Source organism: Macaca mulatta, chromosome 3 (genome assembly GCF_049350105.2).
Source record: "Macaca mulatta isolate MMU2019108-1 chromosome 3, T2T-MMU8v2.0, whole genome shotgun sequence".
NCBI lineage: Eukaryota > Metazoa > Chordata > Mammalia > Primates > Cercopithecidae > Macaca > Macaca mulatta.
This window is the reverse complement of record NC_133408.1, coordinates 102765756-102788161: the sequence shown is the minus strand read 5'-3', so window position 1 is coordinate 102788161 and position 22406 is coordinate 102765756. Positions and strand designations below refer to the sequence as shown.

The following is a 22406-nucleotide window of genomic DNA, read 5'->3' as shown; positions in this document are numbered from 1 at the left end:
CTTTCTCAGTGATACCTAAAACAATGCTGTCTTACAATCAATGGCCTCTCAGATTTGATAAAAGACTACATTGTCCATGACATCTCTGCTTTCACCAAAAAAGGGATTATACAGAATAAGAGGAGGTAAAACTCAGCTATCAGTGGGCTTTTCACTGATTGTCAACTTTTAGAGCAAGAGAAGTCTGAGCTTCTGTGGTTTGAAGATGATCTGTGTATTTCATTTCCTCGTGCCCTCCCTGGCTTTACAAGCTGTCATAACTTCACATGGATTACCTATTATTATCCTATAGTTCTTAAAATCTAAAATGACTTTTTTATTGAAGTTGGGTGTGTGTGTGTGTGTGTGTGTGTGTGTGTGTGTGTGTGTGTGTGGTGCTTTCTACAAAATAATTCATTAGGAAGTTGATTTTTCATCCATTATTGAAGCCATAATTTGAGGAGACTGTTTCTTAGAATATATCTACCACATGCCAGTGGAAACTAGTTAAAATATTTTTATTAAAGCAAAATAAAGGTTATTTTTGTTGTTTTTGTTTTCCCTTTATTCATCCAAACGTTTACAAACTCCCTATGATGCATCAGACACTGTTAAGTACTGTTGGGAGACAGTGACAAATTGGATACAGTTTTTGCATTCAAAGGACTTAAAATTAAAGGAAGGGTAAAACCTATAACTACCAATGCTCATATAAGGAAGAATGAGTGAGTCCTGAGGCCAAGATCCAAGAATATCTGAACGAAATCTGCATCATTCCATGGCACTACATCTACCATTAAATATCACAAAACAAAAGCTGTTCTTCCTTTCCCCGGAAACACGGCCGCATCAGGTCTACCCAGGTAGACCACAGAATGATGAACCGAAACAGCCCTTCTGTGGTTGATATACAGAGACAACTCCCATCCCCTGGTGGATAGAAAGGACCACATATTTTGAAAACTTTACAATAAGCCAAGTGTTCCATGCCTCACACACCTGCTGTCATTGGTTTCCACCCACTGATCCGTGTTACCACTGTGGTGGTTTCTACACACTGATTGGTATTTCTACCCAGTAGTCAAGGTGTTCCCCTGTTCTCCTTCCATAATGTTTTGTACCCTTTCACCCCTGCTCAGCTTCTCCCAGACCCCTCCCTCTCGACTTTTTAAACTGGCTTTCAGAGTCTTTCATCTTTAATTCCCTTGTAAAATGCTCCCTCTTCTTTGTTTGAACTATAAGCTCTTTGAAGACAGGAACCAAGCCTGGATGATACAGAGCAGACAATGAAAATACGTTTTGCTTTGTCAAGGAAGGATGGTAAAGAAGAGAAAATAGCTTCTCTTCTTGAATACAGGAGTTTAGGAAACTGAAAAAAGCTTTGACACACCCACAGAGCAGCACGTTTTACCAAAGGAGGCTGAAAAAGTTCAATCCTGGGTTTCCTCTCCTGGAACTGTCTGAGACCAGTGAACCTTAATCTTCTTTTTTGTCCCAGCACACATGACAGTTGATAGTCACATGAATAACAGATTGTTGCGAGCAAAGTCAATTTATCTGGAATTCTCACATGATTGACTTTCAAACCACCCTTCTGTCTTACTTGCTATGCAAGTGATTAAAAGTGAATCTAATAAAGAGATAATATTGAATCCATTCTAATCTATGGGGGAAAAGTAAACCCACTTGGCAGATTTTGCCATTTCATATTTAGTAACATGCTTCTTGAGACAAACCAGTCTGTGGATGCTCCAACGTTGTCTTCAGCCCCTGGCCCGGCACACCCTCAGGACAGCTTAGCTTGCTGGCCACCTCCTGCTCCAAGACCCAGAAGTCAGAATCCACAGCAACAGGAGCTCTTCCCACATCTGGGGCCCAGAAATGGTTCTACTTTCTTCTTTCAGTGCATAAAGGATCTGTAAACAAAAGGAACAAAAGAAAAGCAGAAACATTATCAACATGAAAAGAAAACCATCCATTCTAAATATGTCCATTTATTTCAAAACAAAGCACACAAACATGAAGCTTTATTTCTAGTATATCCAGGTTTATGGTGCCTAATTTGTAGAGCATCCCATCTTGGGGGGCCAGCTTTTATAACATTTGTTGAGTAAAATTAACTGACTCGTGATTTTTCTTCTAGTGATGATCTGAATATGATTTATCTATAGCAGTCTGATTTATTTAATGAATAATAGCAGCCTGTCTATTTAATAAATCAGTGCATCATGTCAAGGGCTTCTGCCTGGACTTGAAGGTCGCCCTTCATGAGGAGCCAATGTTTGTAGTTTATTTGAAACTCAAATTGAACTGGGTGTTTTGTGTTTTATCTGGAATCTTATCCCTAGAGACCGTTGCTTGGGATTCACCAAACACTATATCCACTACTTCTGATCACAAGGATTTGAAGAAATAAGTACTTAATAATGGTGGCACGTCAAGTATTGGGGATCCTATCAAGAAGAAGGATTGGGGGACCTCTTCACATCTCAGAAATCACAATACAGGAGGGGGCTCTACTTTCTATATGGAAGGGGACCCACATCATCATAGGTGAGAAGAGAAGGCAGCAGCCAGCAACAAAATTAAAGATCAGAGAGAAGCCAAACCCTTCAGGAACCACAGCGGATACCGTCTTCTGGGCCGCGTACCGGGCCCCCTGTGCCATCCTTCCCTCCTGAGCCTCTGAGAAAGTCGACAATAAGACTGTAGTTCAGTGGTTTGAAAGCCATAATATTCTGACAGAGGCTCAATTTATGTTCAGCATTTTTTCTTTTGCATCCCAGTCAGGACTTTCACTCAAGTTCTCTTAAAGGAAGGTAAATATTTACAGGAGGAAAATGGCACTAGGTGCTTTGATAAGCTCAAAAAAAAAAAAAAAAAAACAGTTGAATTGGTGTGTGGATCTTTTTTTTTTTTTTTTTGAAACCGAGTTTCGCTCTTGTTGCCCAGGCTGGAGTGCAATGGCACAACCTTGGCTCACCGCAACCTCCACCTCCCGGGTTCAAGCAATTCTCTTGCCTCCGCCTCCCGAGTAGCTGGGATTACAGGCATGCACCACCATGCTCAGCTAATTTTGTATTTTTAGTAGAGACACGGTTTTTCAAGTTGGTCAGGCTCGTCTCAAACTTCTGACCTCAGATGATCTGCCTGCCTCAGCCTCCCAAAGTGCTGGGTTTACAGGCGTGAGCCACCACGCCCAGCCCGCGTGTGGAACATTTAATCACCATATCTGGAATATATAAACATGGTATATATTATCTTTGCCACCCCCTGCTTTTTTGTAGCCTCAAAATTTGATCCAAGACTGGGAGTTAAAAAGTCCCATTTTGTGTAATCAGGTTCTGGTTGAACATGATTGCTGAATTATTTTAAATTAAAGACATATGTTTGGGGGTTGAGCTATATGTATTATTTCAGGATGGTGTCCATTAGGTCTTATCCACAGGGGCTATCTTCAACTTTTGCCACATTCAATGCATTCTTTATACATCAGTATTTTCAAAATGGTGAATCATATGTAAGGGAAAATTGGAGGGAATATGGTACTCGTTAAATGGTGATTTTTTTGAAAATTACCTTGAATGCATTATTCAAACCTGTTTCCAGTCTCCCCTGCTAAGGGCCCACTGCTGGTTGGAAAAGTTCTGTGGGGGGAGAAAAAAGAATATTTTAAAGTCAATAACAATGCATAAATAAATAAAATCCTACAGTTGTGCAAGGCCCTTTTGCAAGCCTAAATCTTTGAAGACTTCATAACTGAATCAACATTTACTTTAACTCCTTGTCAGCCCTAAACACTTTAAATGTCTTAATTGCAGATCTAAATCATTGTGGCTGCCATCGGTTTTTCACTCTGAATGCAGATGTCCCTGAACTGAGGCTTTGTCAGGCTTCACCTCGTAAGGGCAGCCTGTCTATTTAATAAATCGTTGCATCATGTCAAGGGCTTCTGCCTGGACTTGAAGGTCGCCCTTCATGAGGAGCAGTCAGGGTGAGGGAAACTGTATGGCTGAGTTCGTCTGTTGGCCCAACCACAGCAGACATCCCTCTACTCCAAAGATCTCCTTCCTGCTAGAGCTGGCGCATCTGCTGCATGGTTATTCATTTGCACAGCTTTATGGAGGTACTATTTACATACCATAAAACTCACTCTTTTGAAGTCAAAACTCCATGATTTTTTTCATAAATATTCAGAGTTGTGCAACCATCACTGCAATCTAATTTTAGAGCAATTCCATCACCCCCAAAATAAACCTCGTGCCCATTTGCAGTCACTCCCTCTTCCCACCTCTGGCCCATGGCAGTCACTAATTTTTCTGTCTCTTATAGATTTGCTTTTTCTGGACATTTTATATACATGGAATCATACAATATGTGATCTGACCTTTTTCACTTTGCATAACTTTGAGATGTGTTCACGTATCATGTAGCAATACTTTTTTTCATTGCAAGTAATATTCCATTGTGTAGATATACCATATTTTGCTCACCCAGGCATCCACCGATAGACATTCATTTGGGTCACTTCCACTTTGCAGCTGTTATGAAACAACCTTCTGTGAACATATGGGTATTTTTTAATGAATCGAAGGTCAGATTGCTATCGTCATTCACAGTCAACTTTAAGTTGAGCTTACTCTTTTTTCAAGAAGTTACCCATACTTTTGTTAAAGCTGCCTGTTGGAACATTCCAGAATAAAGTAGACTCCTGAGTGCTTCAAAAAATATTATTTGTCAGAGTGAGGCCTTCGGTGATTCCATGGCATGAAGTGGTTAAACATAAGGGAGGGAACCATTGGAAGGAAGTTTCAAGACCAAAAGCGATTTGAAGAGCAGCAGGAACCCCTTCTATGCCAGTCATGACCCAGAGTCTAAAGAGCTCAGACCCACATGCGCCTGCCACGCAAGTATTCCTTCTGGCAGCCTCAGCACTGCCTGACTTCTGAAAGCCCTGCTGACTTAAATAACGTGGGGGCTACTCAGGGAGAAGTCAAGTTGGAAGTGGCAGGGGAGGTGAACAGGTCATAACACAGGGAACAGAATTGTCAGGTTTTGTTTATTTTCATGTCTTCTAAGACTTCAGCGACCGATAGGAGAGGCCGACCATTCTTCCATCGAGGAAGGAGTGTTGTACTTGATGCGGAAGCAGCTAGATCAAAAGGCGCCCTTCTACATTGCCCCAAATCACCCATCTAGAGCCATGAAAAATCCGTGTTATGAGAAATCCTTTCCCCAGAAATCATCATGGAAAGCAGGCATATAAGAAGCAAGCTGGTTTAGGAAATGTGATGTTGATCAAAAGGAAAGCCCCGCGTCCTGGGCCTGGCACAGCTCTAACTCTGACTGTGGCCTTGGGCAGGTCACTCACCACTCTGGGCCTCGGCTTCCTCATTGTGAAATGAGGGAGACTGACATCTGGATTTCTGCCTGAGGCTTTTTTCCCACATCCAATATTCTGTTTCTCTGACGACTGTGAAAACTGATACTTTTGAAACCCATATTTAAAAGTGAAACCAGTATCATCATCCCGTTGGCAATCAAGCTACTGATGTCAAGAGGCATGACCTGGAACGCCAACTGGTGAATAATTAGCATGAGGAACACAAGGTTTTTAAAATGCTTCCCAGTGGCACCCCTACTCTGTTTTGCAGATGGAAACATTGTGGTTGATTTTTTTTACATATTATCTTGCAGGTTGTTTAGCTTCTTTGTGTCGGAGTTAGGAATTGACCCAACATTTTAGGGCTTCCAGACCTTTACTGCATCAATCAGATTGCCTAGGAGAAAAGAAAACAATCATTCAAGAGCCTGTATAAAATAAGCCGGCATTAAAAAAAAGAAAGAAAGAAAAGAAACTCTGACCTTCTAGCCAAAAACAAAAAGCCGTATTTTTCTTGTTTTTACTTTATGATTTAGGTTCTTATTGGAATGATGAGATCCTGTTGGAGAAAGAGGATGAAGGGTGGTTACAGTCTGATAATAAATGATGAGGCTGATGGACTCCCAAGAAGAAAGAATGTTCCTGTTGAGAAGAACGTCAGCATGTCTCTTCCTCCCTTTTTTCTCAGTTGCTTATGTTCTCTCTTGCCCGTGGAGCGATCTGACATCTCTTGGCCAGGCTCTCAGACACATAGCCAGCTTCCGAGGGCTTAACATGCTTTCATTAGGACTTTCAAGTACATATCTTGCTGGAAGCCAACAATCTCGGTACACTTCCCCATGGCAACAACCAGCGTTGGAGTTCACAGGGACGCCTGCTCCTTTGAACTCCATAAAGAGTATTCCAGAGCCCTGGATTTTGACTGTCCTCCAAAGCCAGTGGCCAGCCTGGTAGTGAAGGAAATCTGGGGACAGATGGTATGAAATTGAAATCACATGATTGCTACCCTCTCCCAAATACTGGCCTATTATGTTGGCGAGTCTCCACAAAGCTCTGTGGCACTCATGCTGGTCTTGCTGGAGGGCTGCATCTTAAACATGGGTGCCTGAACATCAGGGCTGATGAAGAGCTGGCCCATTAAGAGGAACTGCATCAATGTCGTGTGGTCCCTCCGTGACCATCAGATCCACATGTACATTTGAAGAAGTCCTCATGCCACTGGATCAATGACAAGGTCTCTTTCAACTTAGACCCATCTGTTGTTGAAGAACTACTGTATTTGTGAGAAGCCATTCTGAGGTGGAAAGGGAGCCTGATCTTTGGGGGAAAACATGGCTACAGGGGTTCTTTCCTCTGAAAATCTGTAAATGTAGCTAAAAGTTACTTCAGGAGAAAAACCCATCGGTAGCAAGCACTTGGCATCATGGAAAGATCCCGACATCCTCTTTTGATTTACTGTAGATGTCTGGCAATCTCTCTTTGCTTCCCCTCTCTCATTGTAAGATGGTCAGTGTTCGTGTTATAAACCAACATTTGCCTGACTGAGCTGAATTCTTGTCAACCTCTGAAACTGCTGAGTGGGGAATGGAAGAAAGTGAGGGGAGGAGGAAGGCCCCTGGTGCACCCTAGAGGAACAGCCCAGATTCCAGTTGAAATCTACATGAGGCTGGCTGATTCTGCTTCTTCCAATCCTCAACTTTCATCAATGCCAGCAACAGCGTATGGGGCAATAGGATGCTTTGGTTGGCATCGACTCCTGTCCTGATAGTGTTAGTTTATTTTCATGGCAAATAATTATATTCTCTCCTTTCCTAAATATTTCAAAATGGTGCAAATAATATATAAATCCATAGACATAAAAGTCATTAGATTCTTCAAGCAAAGGATTTTTAAGAGTACACAAAATGACATATTAGATTTCTCCAAGCTCTTACTCAAAAAAGCAAATAAAAATTTATTTATTAAAACATGCTAGTCTCATTTTACCCTATTGTCATGCAAAAGGAGGAAGAAAGGCAGAGAATTCAGAGTTTAATAATTTGTATTTTAAAGTGCCTCTTCCACTGCTTATTACTTGGATGATTAAAAAGAGACTGAATTTCAATTGTCTTATTTGAAAAAGTCAGTATGATAATAGTAAATAAAAATAACAGCAATTTTAAGGGATTCTTGTAAACATCAAAAATGTTATTATTGTAAATATTAATAGTGCATGCTTTTTAAATCATAAGGCCTTAAACAAAAACTGGTTATTATTGCCCATGGAGAATAAAAGTGAATTCACCAAAACATCTGGAAAAGGTTTGTCTTTTGCGCGGGGTTGTTTTTAGTGCAAGATGTAAAGAAAAATTCTGAAAATAGCATGAAGAGAAGTGAGCTAGTTTCAACAACTTCTTTGTCTGCATTTCTCTCTTTCTGATTATGTCTCCAAAACTTCCTCGCTTCTTCAGTCGAATTCTCTATATTTCAGAAACAGGGAGACATTGTTGTCAAAAGAACTCAGACTTGTGTTTGAGACAATCCTCCTGCCGTCTCCCATCTCTTCCAACACCTTTCCTCAGAGATCAGATACATTTTCCTGGCAAGATGTTCATTATCAGAGGTTGCTTTGCAATTTCCTACAATTTCTGTTCACCTGCAAATAAAACCATGCCTTTATTTTAGGATACAGAGAAAGCTTTTAAGAACAGAAATTAAAGTCAAGCGTGGATAAATTTTATGCATGGCAAATATAGACTTTGATAACATTGTCTCCATCAGGGTTTATTGTAAATGATTCATCACTTTCTTACTCATGTTATTGATAGAAATACTGGAGTTCTCAGTTTGTAAATTAATAAAACCCCTTATCGACAGCACAATATTCATTTAATAATATATTCCTAACACAGACCCATTGTATGAACATACATTGATTGCATTCTTAAATGGATCACATTACTGCATTTTTATCTATGGGGTTGGAATTATGCATCCCTCTAGAAGCCAGAAGTGCCATGAATTTTCTTTAGCTAATTCAGAGCGAAAAGGGTGAAAAGACTGGGGGCCAGGAGGCAAGACAGCATGGTGTTCAAAAGAAAGGGGGTTTAAGATTTTGAGAAAAGAGGCCTGAGATGCTAAAGCACTGTGCCTTCTTCAGCTTACACTGCCAAAAGTCTTTATGGAAAGTATAGTCTTTGGATTGCACTGGCCATCCTATGGCCAAAACAGTAAGATGTTCTTTAAAATGTTCATTTTCATCTACATGTTAAAGAGACAAGCAGCAAGCTTTAGCAATCCTGCTACCTAAGTAGTTCTGAACTTTTTCTAAGGGAGATGGGCAAGGATACTTTTGAAACTGATGAAGATTCCTCTTCCAAGCAAAAAGCAAATATAAAACATTGCCTAACAATTCAGGCATTTTATGAATTGCCTGAACCCCATTTACTTCAGTTATTAAAAGTAGCTGGAGTGCTCCATGCCTCCTGAATGTACCCCTTTCTTAGCTATTTTTCACATAAATAATGATCATGTTAACAATGGAAGCTCTCCTTTATATGAAGCCATATGTCATAAATAGTATGTGATATGATTTATATGGTCAATAGTATCAATAAGTATCCTAGTCATATGTAATAAATAGTAATCTTTTTTCTAAACCTTTTTAGCCCTTAATGGTCAGTCAAGGATGAAGACATCATCCTTTTATTAATTTTTTAAATATCATAAAGTTAATAAAAAGTAAAACTATTTTCTGGAAAAAATTCCCCAATTCTTTGCTTTCCAGAAAGAATCTACATCTCTATATCTATTTATTTAACTATCAGTCATCACTGCAACCAACACTTTTCTAGCAATGAAACAAGTAAAATCAATGTGAGAGGAAAATCCTAATTAAAGAAATCCTAGGCCGGGCGCGGTGGCTCAAGCCTGTAATCCCAGCACTTTGGGAGGCCGAGGCGGGCGGATCACAAGGTCAGGAGATCGAGACCACAGTGAAACCCCGTCTCTACTAAAAATACAAAAAATTAGCCGGGCGCGGTAGTGGGCGCCTGTAGTCCCAGCTACTCGGGAGGCTGAGGCAGGAGAATGGCGTGAACCCGGGAGGCGAAGCTTGCAGTGAGCCGAGGTCGCGCCACTGCACTCCAGCCTGGGGGACACAGCGAGACTCCGTCTCCACAAAAAAAAAAAAAAGAAAGAGATAAAGAATTTAGTAATTCCTTTGTGTGGAAAATGGGTGAGGAGTAAAGCTCTTTTATAAGAAACAATTTTTCTATGCAAATAAAAACTTAGTTTTATTTTTTGAATACAGTACTCTATTATTTTTGAATAATGACAGAAGACTTAATGTGCCAGTTTTTTCCTCGTTTAATGAGAACTAAGGGCCACCAATACTTTTTTTTATAAGATACATCAAAAGCACATAAAGATCCTTCAAATTTTACCAAAGGTTTTCATTTAATTAAACTGACTTATTAAAAAGATGTTATTTTATTCTGAAATAAATAGTTGCATAAATTCATATTCTTCTTTGTTAACAATTTAAAAAACATTTCTTAGTATAAAAAATCAAAAGCAGCTATTGCCAAGTTAAACTTCAAAAATTAACTTCAAACAACTGAAAATTATAAAAGGCATGTATTTTGGTTTTCTTTATTGTATCCCCAGGTAAATTATGGTAAGTATAGTCTTTGGCTTTACTCATGCCATAAAGCCTCAAGTTACTTCTCAAAGAAACAAGAAAGAAAATAATTATATATGGGTGGATTATATTGTGAGAATACTGTATAAGTATACTTTAAATGGAGTTGCCAAGATGGTTGCTTTATATAAAAAAAGTTCATAAAACATATAATTCATAAGTGGACTCTTCTGCATTAGTAGAGTGAATGTTTCATTTTCAGAATTACAGATGTATAAAAATCATACTTCCCTGCTTATGAAGTACCAGTAAACGTCCTCATGTTCTGTAAAAACTTAAATGCTGGAGGCCAACACTCACAAAATGTAATAATATTTCTGCTAAAAAAGCCAACTTTTTTTTAATGAGGAAAAGAAATCAAACATATACATCCTAAGTGCAATATTTCCAAACTTTTAAAAAAGGACAGTATGTGAAATTGCCAATTCTATATTTTTAATTTGCTCTTGTTTGCTGAAATAATTCTATTTACAGTAATGAATGGGATTGTTACATACATACTGATGTGACTGGCTCATATCGTCCTACCTTGCTTTGAAGGAAGCCAGCCCTTATTGGAAAAAGACAACAAGGTAAAATAAGAATGGGATTTTTTTTTAATGTTTATGAAGCAAAACAAACAAACAGATAACCTCACCAGAACAAAAAGCAGGAACAACTCTCTTTCTTTTAAACACCTGTTACCGTTAAACTCTGGGGACTTCATGCAACTGGGTGCCTGAGCAATATCCGTGGTGCGTGCCTTACAAATGAGTAGTATGCTAAGTTTCTCTTTCATAATTTGGAATGAAGAACTTTTTTCTTAGAATCAAATATTCCACTGGATAGGAGGATTCTCTGGTTGACTCACAAAATTCAAAACAACCCACAGTTTAGCTTGCCTTATATATGAATAATGTTTAGGCAGCAAACAACCACCAGATAAAATACTTTCTATAGAAAAATGCACTCTGTATTCCATCTCAGGGTGCCAGACGTAGCTCAGAACAACCCAGAGGAGTGACTAGCAGTTGGAGGGAGGAAGGAAGAACATGTTGGTCAGCTAATCTTGACCACCATAAATTCCTACATTCTGTAATGTTGTTTGGAAAAGGTAATATTGTCTACAGCCATTCTACTCTGAACACACCCAATCTCATCTGAAAAGGGTAAAATTGTGACTCTCATAAGAAGATAAAATGACCTTGTTTCCAAGATTTTATTTAGCTCATTAATTAATAAGAGATAAATAAGATGTTATCATCAGATCAAAGAAGAATTCAACAATCCACATATATATGGGCAATAGGGAATGCCAGAAATAATTTACAAGATGCAAAAGGATCTATCTGCAGGCAATGATCAATTACATTCCACCAGATATAACAAATTTGACTTCTATAGATAAGAATTATTTTCCTCATTATCAGTTTTCTACAACTTTCAAAACTATAAAATAGCTCAAGAACAATAAAACGTGGAGGTAACCCCAATTATATCCATCTAATTAGACAGGACACTTTTCTTTTATCTGTTTCAAAGTACTTCATAATTTTCCCTGGCAATATATACAACAGTAGAGTCTATTAAGGCCATCACATCCTTGATGTTGTGAATTGGGAAGGAAATACCGAATTCCAGATAGAAATACTCCCACTGTCTATTAATAAAGGCTATAATACCAGTGCTGTCCAGTAGAAATACAATGCAAGCTACAAATGCAGCCACATTTTAAAAAACATAGAAATTGTTAATTTAATTGTTAAGTTTAATAAAATATGTAAATAACTAAATGCAAAGTATTATCTCAACATATAATCAATAAGAAAAAAAATCAATGAGATATTTTACGTTCTTTTTTACATTGTGTGTCTTCAAAAGCCCATGTGTGTTTTATACTTACAGCACATCTGAATTCAGACTAGCCACATTTCATATGCCTTACTGGCCATATGTGGCCAGTGGCTACTGAACAGCACAGGTCTACAGAAATCAAACATTGGTGAGCTAGCTAAGCTTTGCAGGGTTTGGAATATTAATTAAAACATTTTAGGTTTGTCCCCAACTTATTTTCAAGATAGCCAGGTTCTCAGATATCCTCCTTTTAAAATGAAGCATGATCAACACCCGAGGAAATTATACAGGTATACCTCCGAGATATTTCAGATTCAGTTCCAGTCACTGCAATGAAGTGAGTCACACAAAAATGTTTTGGTTTCCCACAGCATACAGAAGTTATGTTTACACTATACTGTACTTTATTAAGTGGATAATATGTCTAAAAAGGAATGTGCATACCTTCATTAAAAACAGCTTATTGATTAAAAAAAAAAAGCTAACGATCATCTAAGCCTGCAGTGAGTCGTCATCTTTTGCTGGTGGAGGGTCTTGCCTCAGTATTGATGACTGTGACATATCAGGGTGGTTGTTGCTGAAGATTGGGGTGGTTGTGACAATTTCTTAAACTAACACAACAGTGAAGTTTGCCACATCAATGAACTCTTCCTTTCACAAGAGATTTCTCTGTAGCATGTGATTCTATTTGATAGCAGTTTACCCACAGTAGAACTTCTTTCACAGTTGGAGTCAGTCCTCTCAAACCCTGCCACTGCTTTATCAACTAACCTTATGTAATGTTCTAAATTGTTTGTTGTCATTTCAACAATGTTCACAGAATCTTCACCAGGAGTAGAAACCACTTTCTTTGTTCATCCGTAAGAAGCAACTCCTCATCAATTCAAGTTTGATTATGAGATTGCAGCAAGTCACTCACATCTTCAGGGTACACTTCCACTTCTAGTTCTCTTGCTATTTCCACCACATCAGCAGTGACTACCTCCACTGAAGTCTTGAACCACTCAAAGTCATCTATGAGAGTTGGAATCAACTTCTTTCAAACTCCCATTAAAGTTGATATTTTGACCTCTTCCCTTGACTCATGAATGCTCTTAACAGCATCTGAATGGTGAATCCTTTCCATGCAGTTTTTGATTTACTTTGCCCCAGTCCATCAGAGGAATCACTTTCTATGGCAGTTATAGCCTTATTAAATGTTTCTCTTAGATAGGACTTGAAAGATGAAACTACTTCTTCATCCATGGGTTGCAGAATGGATGTGGTACTAGCAGGCATGAAAACAGCATTAATCTTGTGCATCTCTATCAGAGCTCTTGGGTGACCAGATGCATTATCAATGAGCAGTAATATTTTGAAAGGCATCTTCCTGAGCAGTAGGTCTCAACAGTGTGCTTAAAATATTCAGTAAACTCATGCTGTAGACAGATGTGCTGTTACCCAGGCTTTGTTATTTTATTTACAGAGCCCAGGCAGACTAGATTTAGCATAATTCTTAAAGGCCTTGGAATTTTCAGAATGGTAAATGAGCATTGGCTTCAATTTCAAGTCACCAGTTGCATTAGCCCCTAACAAGAGAGTCAGACTGTCCCTTGAAGCTTTGAAGCCAGGCATTGGCTTCATCTCTCTAGCTTTCAAAGTGCTAGGTGGCATCTTCTTCCAAGAGAAAGCTGTTTCATCTACATTGAAATTTTGTTCAGTGTAGCCACTTTCATCAATGATCTTAGCTAGATCTGGATAACTTACTACAGCTTCTCCATCAGCACTTGCTAGCTCACCTTGCACTTATGTTATGAAGACACCTTCTCATCTTAAACCTCATGAACCACTCTCTGTTAGCTTCAGACTTTTCTTCTGTAGTTCCCTCACCTCTCTTGGACTTCATAGAATTGAAAAGAGTGACAGTCTTGCTCTGGATTAGATTTTGTTTCAAGGGAATGTGGTGGCTGGTTTGATCTTCTATAAAGATCATTCAAACGTTCTCCCTATTAGCAATAAGGCTGCTTCACTTTATTTTCATTCATGTGTTCACTTTTAATTTCCTTTAAGAGTTGTTTCTTCACATTCACAACTTGGCTGAGTGGTGCGGGAGGCCGAACTTTCAGCCTATCTCAGCTTTAAGCATGCCTTCCTCCCTAAGCCTAATCATTCTAGCTTTTGATAAAGAGACATATGACTCTTCCTTTCACTTGAACATTTAGAGGCTAATGTAGGGTTATTCATTAGCCTAATTTCAATATTTTTGTGTCTCAAGGAACAGGGAGGCCTGAGGAGAGGGAGAGAGTCAGGGAAGGGCCAATCAGAATGGCTGGCAGTGGGGCTGTCAGAACAGAATTTATCAATGAAGCTCACCATCTTATATGGGCACGATTCATGGTGTTCCAAAGCAGTGATAATAATGACATCAAAGATCACGGATCACCAAAACAGAAACAATAATCATGTAAAAGTTTGAAATATTGTGAGAGTTACCAAAATGTGACACGCAGACACTAGTGAGCATATGCTGTTGGAAAAATGGCACCAACAGAGTTGCTGGACACAGGATTGCCACAAATCTTCAATTTGTGAAAAATGCAGTACCTGCAAAGTGCAATGAAGTAGAGCGCGATAGAACGAGGATGGCCTGTGGCTGAAATGGCTGTCAGTGCAACCCCATGGATGTCCTCATTAGCAGTCTGTACCGGTGTCTTTTTCAGAGGAAACCATACTTACCCCTGTGGTGTCAGAGGGAAAAATGAACACACAGGGACATGGCAATAACCATAACAATAAAGGTAATATTGCTGTGCCTGTCACCTGAGTGTGACAGCATGCATCAAAAACATTAACTTTCTCATTTTCAAATCACTCTTGTGAGGTAAAGAGAGGTGGAATGCTTCTCATAAGCCCTCTTCCACTGCAGCATGAGGAAAGACTTTTTGCTTCTTAGCAAAGAAGCAGCTAAGGCATATCCAACTCAGCATCTCAGATACCACAAAGACCTCAACTAGTCACCAGAAGATCCAGCTCAAAGCTCCACCTCTGAAGGGAGAGAACCCCCTTCCTCAGGGCACAGCCCCACAGCATCCCGCAATGCTGCGGCACCACGTCGTCAGTGCCAGGCAGGTGCTGAGGAGGAAGGTGGTAGGAGGAAGCCCAGCTTACCTGTGTGAGCCAGGGCAGGGATGGCTGCAGGAGGGTTCCCTCATCTCTGTATTTATTTACTCCTCTTTATTGTGCCTTCTCCCCACAGGGGTTTCTGAGAAAGGGATTCAAGTCCCAGGGTCAGATGGCCTGCTGGGATCCCTAATAAAAAATTATTTCACAAAGTAAAACAGTAACACTTGGAATTCTTCCTTTCTTGTCATGGTCCTGGTGCTTTATATAATCTGAACTAGGAGAACATAGGGCCGTGTGTGTGTGTGTTTGTGTGTGAGAGAGAGAGAGAAAGAGAGACAGAGAGAGCAAAAGAGAGAAAGACAGACAACAGAGAAGAGAGAGAACTAGCCAAAAGCTGGCTCTCAGACCCCAGTCATATCCTCCCTTGCCATTTACTTGGGATATCAGCTAAACTCAGTGCTCCAGGGACCAGTGGTCTCCAGATCGCCTTTGGGTCCTCTCCTCCCCCACCCTCACACCCTCTAGTGAACTTTCAGAAAAGCATGGAAGTCATCCTGCTCCCCACCCATCCAGCCAACTATCTGGACTCTGGTGGTCACCATGTGCAATCACCACCTCCGCTGCATGAATGGTACTTTCACCACCTGAGCGACACAGGCTTCCCATTCAACGGGCAGCGTCCGCCTGTATTTAACATTAGCTGCTCAATAATAACCCATTGAAGGAGTAGGCCCTATGATGTTTGTATAAGGAGACGGGCAGTGAAGAAAAGCCTCCATGTGCTGAATTCAAGAAGGGGGATATTTCTTTCCTACTATAAACAGAAATGATTATAAAACCAGAGCCCAGAAAGAGCCCCTCAGCCTTCACTTTGGCATGAGGGGGTTTTGTTTCTCTGTAAGGCTACCTCTACATGCTGACTTCTCCAAGTTTTTACTGCATTCCAGGGAGGGAGATAGAAACCAAAGCAAATAAAGTGCCCCCAAAGGGCCCTCTCCTCCCTCTGAAAAGCTTCTATTTTTAATTCTCTGCAGCTTTTAAAACAGTCAAATGGGGAGGTTTCAACAGTCTGTGGTGGAAGAGGATGCCTGCCCTCTCTAAGGACACCCACTTTAGATAATCCCGGTTGGCCATGGGACACCAGGGCCAGGGCTGGGCAAAGGGGTTTTCTTGGCAGTTTCTTTTCAGCACATTTCTGTCATCACAAAGTAACTTTTAACAACTGTGTTTTCCTCTCTACAAATGAGAAGAAGGCAGATTTTGAGCGGGTGGTTCACTGCATGCAAAGTGTACCTGCTTCCCCCATAGCGTCTGGCTCATGCTACAAGTGTGTTTTACTGGCGCTTGGTGCTTTATAGAGATGCTAAACTGGAAACCAGGGATTCCTAAGCTCCCTGCAAAATTTCTCACATTCACCCCACGTCCACCTCACCAGGTGGGTGGCAATCATGAGCCCATCATTTTCAGGCAGGGAAATGGGCAAAGCCAGAAAAATGGCAAGTCGTTTTCCCAAGCGTGTCTTGGAGGATGTCTTGGAGGATGTTAGCAGGAAGAGTAAACATTTCTTCTCTGACTCTGTCCGGCTTGTGGCCTCATGGCTACTCTCTCCCAACCACACAATCCTGACTGTCACCCCGTGAGCATCTCTTAAACCACATACCATGCACTCTGACCCTTCAAAGCCTGAAGTGCCCCCACACAGGTCTCCTGAGGTTGAAGCAGCTTTGGGCACCCGTCGCATGGTGAGCACAGAAGAGCAGGATTGCGGAGGATTTCCTCTGCTTCCTCCTAGGCCACCTTTGCAGAGCTGTCTCTAATACCCACAGGGCCTACTTTCAAAAGGACATATTTAAAGCAATTGGCCATAGAAAGCTCTAGATCCAAATAACCTTTCAGGGTTCTTAAGGACAGGACTTGAAGCTTGGGGAGGAAACAGCAAATGAGCTCCACGTGTGAAGGGGATGAGACATACTCCAATGCAGTGGAGAGGTAGGAAGCCCAGATTTCAAAGTTATTTCTACCTCCTAAGTTACAACCATTACATCAAGAATTTGAATCTTTAGCCAAAATGCCCTATTTCCGAATACAGATTTTATCGCTGGCAAAACCCTACTTATAAATGTCTCCTGAGCTCTCCTCTCCAGCTTTTAGAACTCAACCAAAGCCCATTTTACATGAATGAAGGAACAAAGCAGTAGAAAAAAAAAAAAAAAGAATGAATGTGCCTGTCCATCCTTTGTCCTATGATTTTTTATCAACTTTGAATCCAGCAAAACCTAACAATAATTCAGCCGTGAACTTGCTGCATAAACTGGAGAAATTTGGAGCATATGTTTCCAATTCATTTACACTTGGCTCATCAAAATATGTTGCACTTAAAAAAAAAAGCTATCTGATGTTTAAGGAATTGTTTCCACCTTTTAAAATAAGCCTTTCTCAATTCAAAACAGGAAGCTGCAGAATGCTGAGAGAATAGAAACTCAAATACAGGAAGGTTCAGGGACGGTTCAAAACTCAGAGCCATGAATTTAGAGAGGGTTCAAAAGTTGGCAGCATGAACCCTCTCATCCCCATCCACAAATAATAAATATCACAACAAGGAAAAGGAGAAAGGAGAAAGCCACTGGAAAGCCATAACTTATCCTGGCTCCAGACTTATAGTTCTCTCCAATAAACCAGGAGTTCTCGGAGAACTTAGGTTGTGCTGCCTGCAGGGAGCTGAGCTACTCTTGTGTCATAAATTACCTTGCTGGGGATAAACTTTCCTGCAGGTTCAACAGACAGGCAGCTCTGCAAGACCCATCACCCAGCTCCGTGCTTCCTAAATTATACTTCATCTGGTTGTGACATCTGAAAAGCTAGAGGGAGAATGATCACCCCAAATTTGACCTTCCTATGCCACTAGGTCTTTTAAAAAATAATAATAATAACTACATCAAGGGAAAAAAGATATAATAGCATCCTATTTGAAAACACAAACGGGTAAAAAATAGAGCTTCCTATACACCTCCCCAAATTATAGTATGATGTTTTCAAACTTGTCTACACTAAAGGTTTTTTTAATTACAATGTGACCCTAAGTTCTTCCCCAACTGAAATAGCAACAGTGAAGCTTAAAGTCATTGAAGTGAGAGCAGCAGGGATTAACTTTTCCCCTCCTTTCTTACTTTGCAATCAGCAACAACCGCATTCCAGTTTTCCAGTTGTATTCAGATGTGTACACACAGACAGACACATGCACTCAAACATCTGAGAACCCAGACTATTTAAGGAAGTGGCTACAGTGCCTTGAAATGTGATCAAGCCTCTGAGAACAGGTATCAAGCCAAGAGAAATAACTCTCATTCGTAAAGAGTCCTCTAATAAATCAGAAAGCCTTTTCTTCCACAAATCACCTGACATGTTTAATTTATCTGCTTTGACAGAATTGTGGCAAGCAGATTGACCACTGGCACAATTAGAATGGGCCTTTGTGACCAAGGGCAGGATATCAAGCATGGAAAGGCACAGAAAAGGAATACACACAGTAGGTATCCTATAAATGTTTGTGGGCCAGCTCCGTGTGATGGAGGATGCAAAAGAAGAGAACGAAGATTTCAGATTTCACAGGTTTACAACACATCGAGCCAATGCATAGACACAGTAACCAGTCTTATTTAATCCAAGAAATTTAACTTAACTGGTTTGCTTCTTCCTGGAATTTGGCCTCAGTCATAAACTCTAGGGAATTGCAAAGGCTTATTCATTGTTGCTTCTGCATTTTACTTATGGAATACAAGATTTACAAGGAAGAGTAGGAGGAAATGTACTCTTTCTAATGTCTGCTCCTTCTGAACTTGCGAACGCAGTGGATTTATTAGTGTCAGCTGGCTAACCTTGCATCTGGTCATACAATTTGTTTTGAAAGAAAAAGCTTTTACCTGGAGGAAAAAAAACACACCTTGATCCTGCCAACAAAATGGCTTTTAAATACCTACACTTTATTTATTAAGGAAAAACGACCACAGTTACTAGCCCAATGTTCCCTTCCCTGCACCAGCTGCTACACTCTAATTACCAAGGCTCCCCTGGCATCGAACAAGAAGAGACTGTCTTCACTTCACTTCTAAATCTTTATGTAAAGTAGGGCTAAACTATCACCAGTTATACAGGTGAGTAAACTGAGACACGGACAGAGATCAACTTATTTTCTTCAAAATTAGCTAGTGGCAGGGCCTAGGCTTACACCCATTCTGGACTCCAGGTGCATGTTTTCAACTTCCTTGAGAGGCCACCTCTGTGTGAGCCCAGTTCCATCACTCTTCTTGCAGCAAGAAGATTATTACTGAATACCCAACGGGCATTCAACTTATCATTGATCATATACATATACCTTAATTATTTTTGTTCATTTACCTTTTCCTATTTTAAGATAATTGAAATATAATACACATAAATAAAAGTGCCTAAGTATTCAGTCTCATGAATTTTCCACAAGGTGCATGTGAATCAACACCCAGATCAAGAAACAGATCATTTGAACCCAGAAGCCCCCTCCTTTTTACCCTCTTCATTATACTCCTGTCTTCATTCCCAGCCAATATATGCCTTTCCTTTTGTTGGTGGCAGTAATAAATTTGGTTATAAGCACATGCTTTGGAAGAGATTATCTGGGTTGAAATCCCTTTTATAAACTTTGTGTCCTTGGGCAGGTGGCTTAATTTCTCTGTGCTTCAGTTTTCTCATCTCTAAATTGGAATTTTTTTGGGGGGAGTGGGGGAACAGAGTCTCTCTCTGTCACCCAGGCTGGAGTGCAGTGGCGTGATCTTGGCTCACTGCAAGCTCCGCCTCCTGGGTTCATGCCATTCTCCTGCCTCAGCCTCCCGAGTAGCTGGGACTACAGGCACCCGCCACCGCGACCGGCTAATTTTTTGTCTTTTTAGTAGAGACGGGGGTTTCACCATGTTAGCCAGGGTGGTCTCGATCTCCTGACCTCGTGATCTGCCCGCCTCAGCCTCCCAAAGTGCTGGGATTACAGGTGTGAGCCACTGTGCCTGGTGTTAAATTGGAATATTAATAGAAACTCATGAGATCATGGGGAAGATGAAGGGCTATAATATGTATAAGAGCTCAGGAAAAGGTAAATAGAAAAACTCAGGGTAAACCCTCAGGAAGAACCAGCTGTTATTACTGGAACATTTCTCCTCATTCTCAGAGACTTTCCAGGGAAGACCAATAAGATGCAAAGACAGTAGAGCAAGGTAGATGGCAAGGGAGAGGGAGATAGAGTAATTCAATTAAGCATGTGTCTTACGTCAGTATGAAAAATAAATCCACCTCTAGGCTAGGGAGAGGATGAGAGATGGACAGGTTGAGGAAGAGCTCACTAGACAGTTTGCCAGTCACATAGAATCAAGTTTCTAAAGTAAAACTCTTATTTGAAACATAATGTATTTTCTCATCAGTCCTACTAATGCCCCGTATGTGTGCAAATACACATGCCAAAGATGATAGGCACGAGTGCTCTTTTAGATCACCCATGGGCCTTCCACTCCCACCATGACTCCTAATAGTCTAGAATTAGATGTATATTTGCTAGCTTCCTACACTAAAAAGAAAAGTGTGTAATTTTTTCCATCCAATTCACAGCTTAATTCCTTCTGCCTACTATACTTCATTAACTAGGCCATTTTGACTGACAATGCAAAAATCTCTATTTGACATAGCTTTTTAAGTAGAACAGATTCAGGCATTTTTTTTCCATGTTACATTTCTTCACATTTTGAATCACTTAAAATATTTTTGATCCATTTCATTTAGCACTTTTCAAAATTCTCTGCAGTGTAAATCATAGGCAATAGGTAGCTTAAAGCACAGTTTCCAAGAAGCCAGTTGCCTCAGGAAAATAAAAATACAGGATAGATAATTTGCCATGCAAATTTCTTTTTATGTATTCTCACTGAAACAATGCATTTGCTGGAACTTCTTTCTTAGGTCTGCATGTTTTATGTAGACATCAAAATATTCAACCAAGTTATAAAAGTCAAAAAAGAAAAGAGAAAGAATAAAAACATCTTTCATGTAATATTAAAAATGGCAAACATTCAAGCATTCAATATTCATTTGAATAATGAGTTGACTACTGTAAAGATTTAACATAGTTTAGATTCTCAGCAGTATCAGGCAGATTGAGGTCTGACATATTGACATTATTAAGTTGCAATAGGATTTAGGAACACTCAAAATAGACAGGAAAAGAGGCCCATGCTTGGTTTCTTCCCTCCCTCCCTCCCTCTCTCCCTCCCTTCTCTCACTCTCTCTCTCTCTCTCCCTCTCCTTACCCTCCCTCTCTCTTGCCTCTGCAGTTTTTCTTTTTTTGCAGTGTTTGTTGTGAAGTAAACAGATCAGAGATGAATATTAAACTCTAATACGCTGTGCACTCTTAAGCTCTAATAGATCTTTTTTTTTAGTGCAATAGAGATAATGTTACTTACAGAGCCTTTCAACAACGTGGCCATATGGCTGGCCAGACCCTCTGTCTAAAAGGAACAAAATGCTTCCTTCCTGGGTGGCTGGCTGTGGGCTGGAACAGTACATGATGTTCAAGATAAGAAAACGGAAGTTCCTCGTGCTGAGCTTAACCAAATGAGGTAAAATAAGAAATGGAAAGACAATGAGAAGCTGCCTTATTTGCAGCCTGTGTCAGAGCCAGCGCAGGGATTTGGAGTGGAACAGCATCTCTCTCAGTCATAAGCGGGAAGGCCTTGTCCCAGCTCCTTAGCTCCATGTAGATATAAATATGAGATGAAGCTGCTTTGTTACCTTTTAGGGATATTGCAAATACCACAGAGATCATTATAAACTGATTCTTCATGCCCTTGAGCTTGCTGTGTAAAATAAATTGAGCCTGTAATTTCCTGTTCAGTGGCTAAAGATTCTGTCTACCCATTTCTAAGGCCAGTGATCCCCCTTTGAAGGGTCTCTCCAACCCTTTAGAAACTAGATCTACCCTACACAGGACGCTGGTGACCATCTCAGCCATGGCACTTGCCCTCCAGACTTTGCAGTGCACCACATGCCCAGCCTCTGCCCCAAGAAGCTCCAGCCACTACTGCCTTCTTCTGAGCCTTCGTTTCCTCATCTGTAAAACAGGGAAGACATTAGTTTCTGCCTGATGGGGACACTTGTGCTCAGATTCTCTTTATGTGTCCAGCCGGCTGCAATCTATAGGTGATCAGGACAGCAGGCATACCTGGCCGTAATCAGCTCTGTGACCCTCAGCAACTTATGTAACTCTCTGGGTCTCTGTTCTGTCATCTGTAAAATGGGAATAATTAGACTGCCTCCCAGTGCTGTAAGAAGAGTTCAATGGCATATAACTCTCAGGAAGCCATTACTAAGTAAAACAAAAGGGGCCTCCTTCTCGCCTCATTCCTTTACTTTCCTCCT

At 40.4% G+C, this 22406-nt stretch overlaps 1 long non-coding RNA gene across 1 annotated transcript; it reads right to left on the bottom strand.

The window, feature by feature from the left end:
• Positions 1-520: 520 nt before the first annotated feature.
• LOC106997485 (uncharacterized) lies at positions 521-21743 on the bottom strand. Its single transcript, XR_001443677.3, has 5 exons — positions 21452-21743; positions 5845-7997; positions 4473-5759; positions 3559-3626; positions 521-1895 (listed from the first exon to the last, which is right to left on the bottom strand). It is a non-coding gene; the product is annotated as an uncharacterized LOC106997485 (long non-coding RNA).
• Positions 21744-22406: the final 663 nt, after the last annotated feature.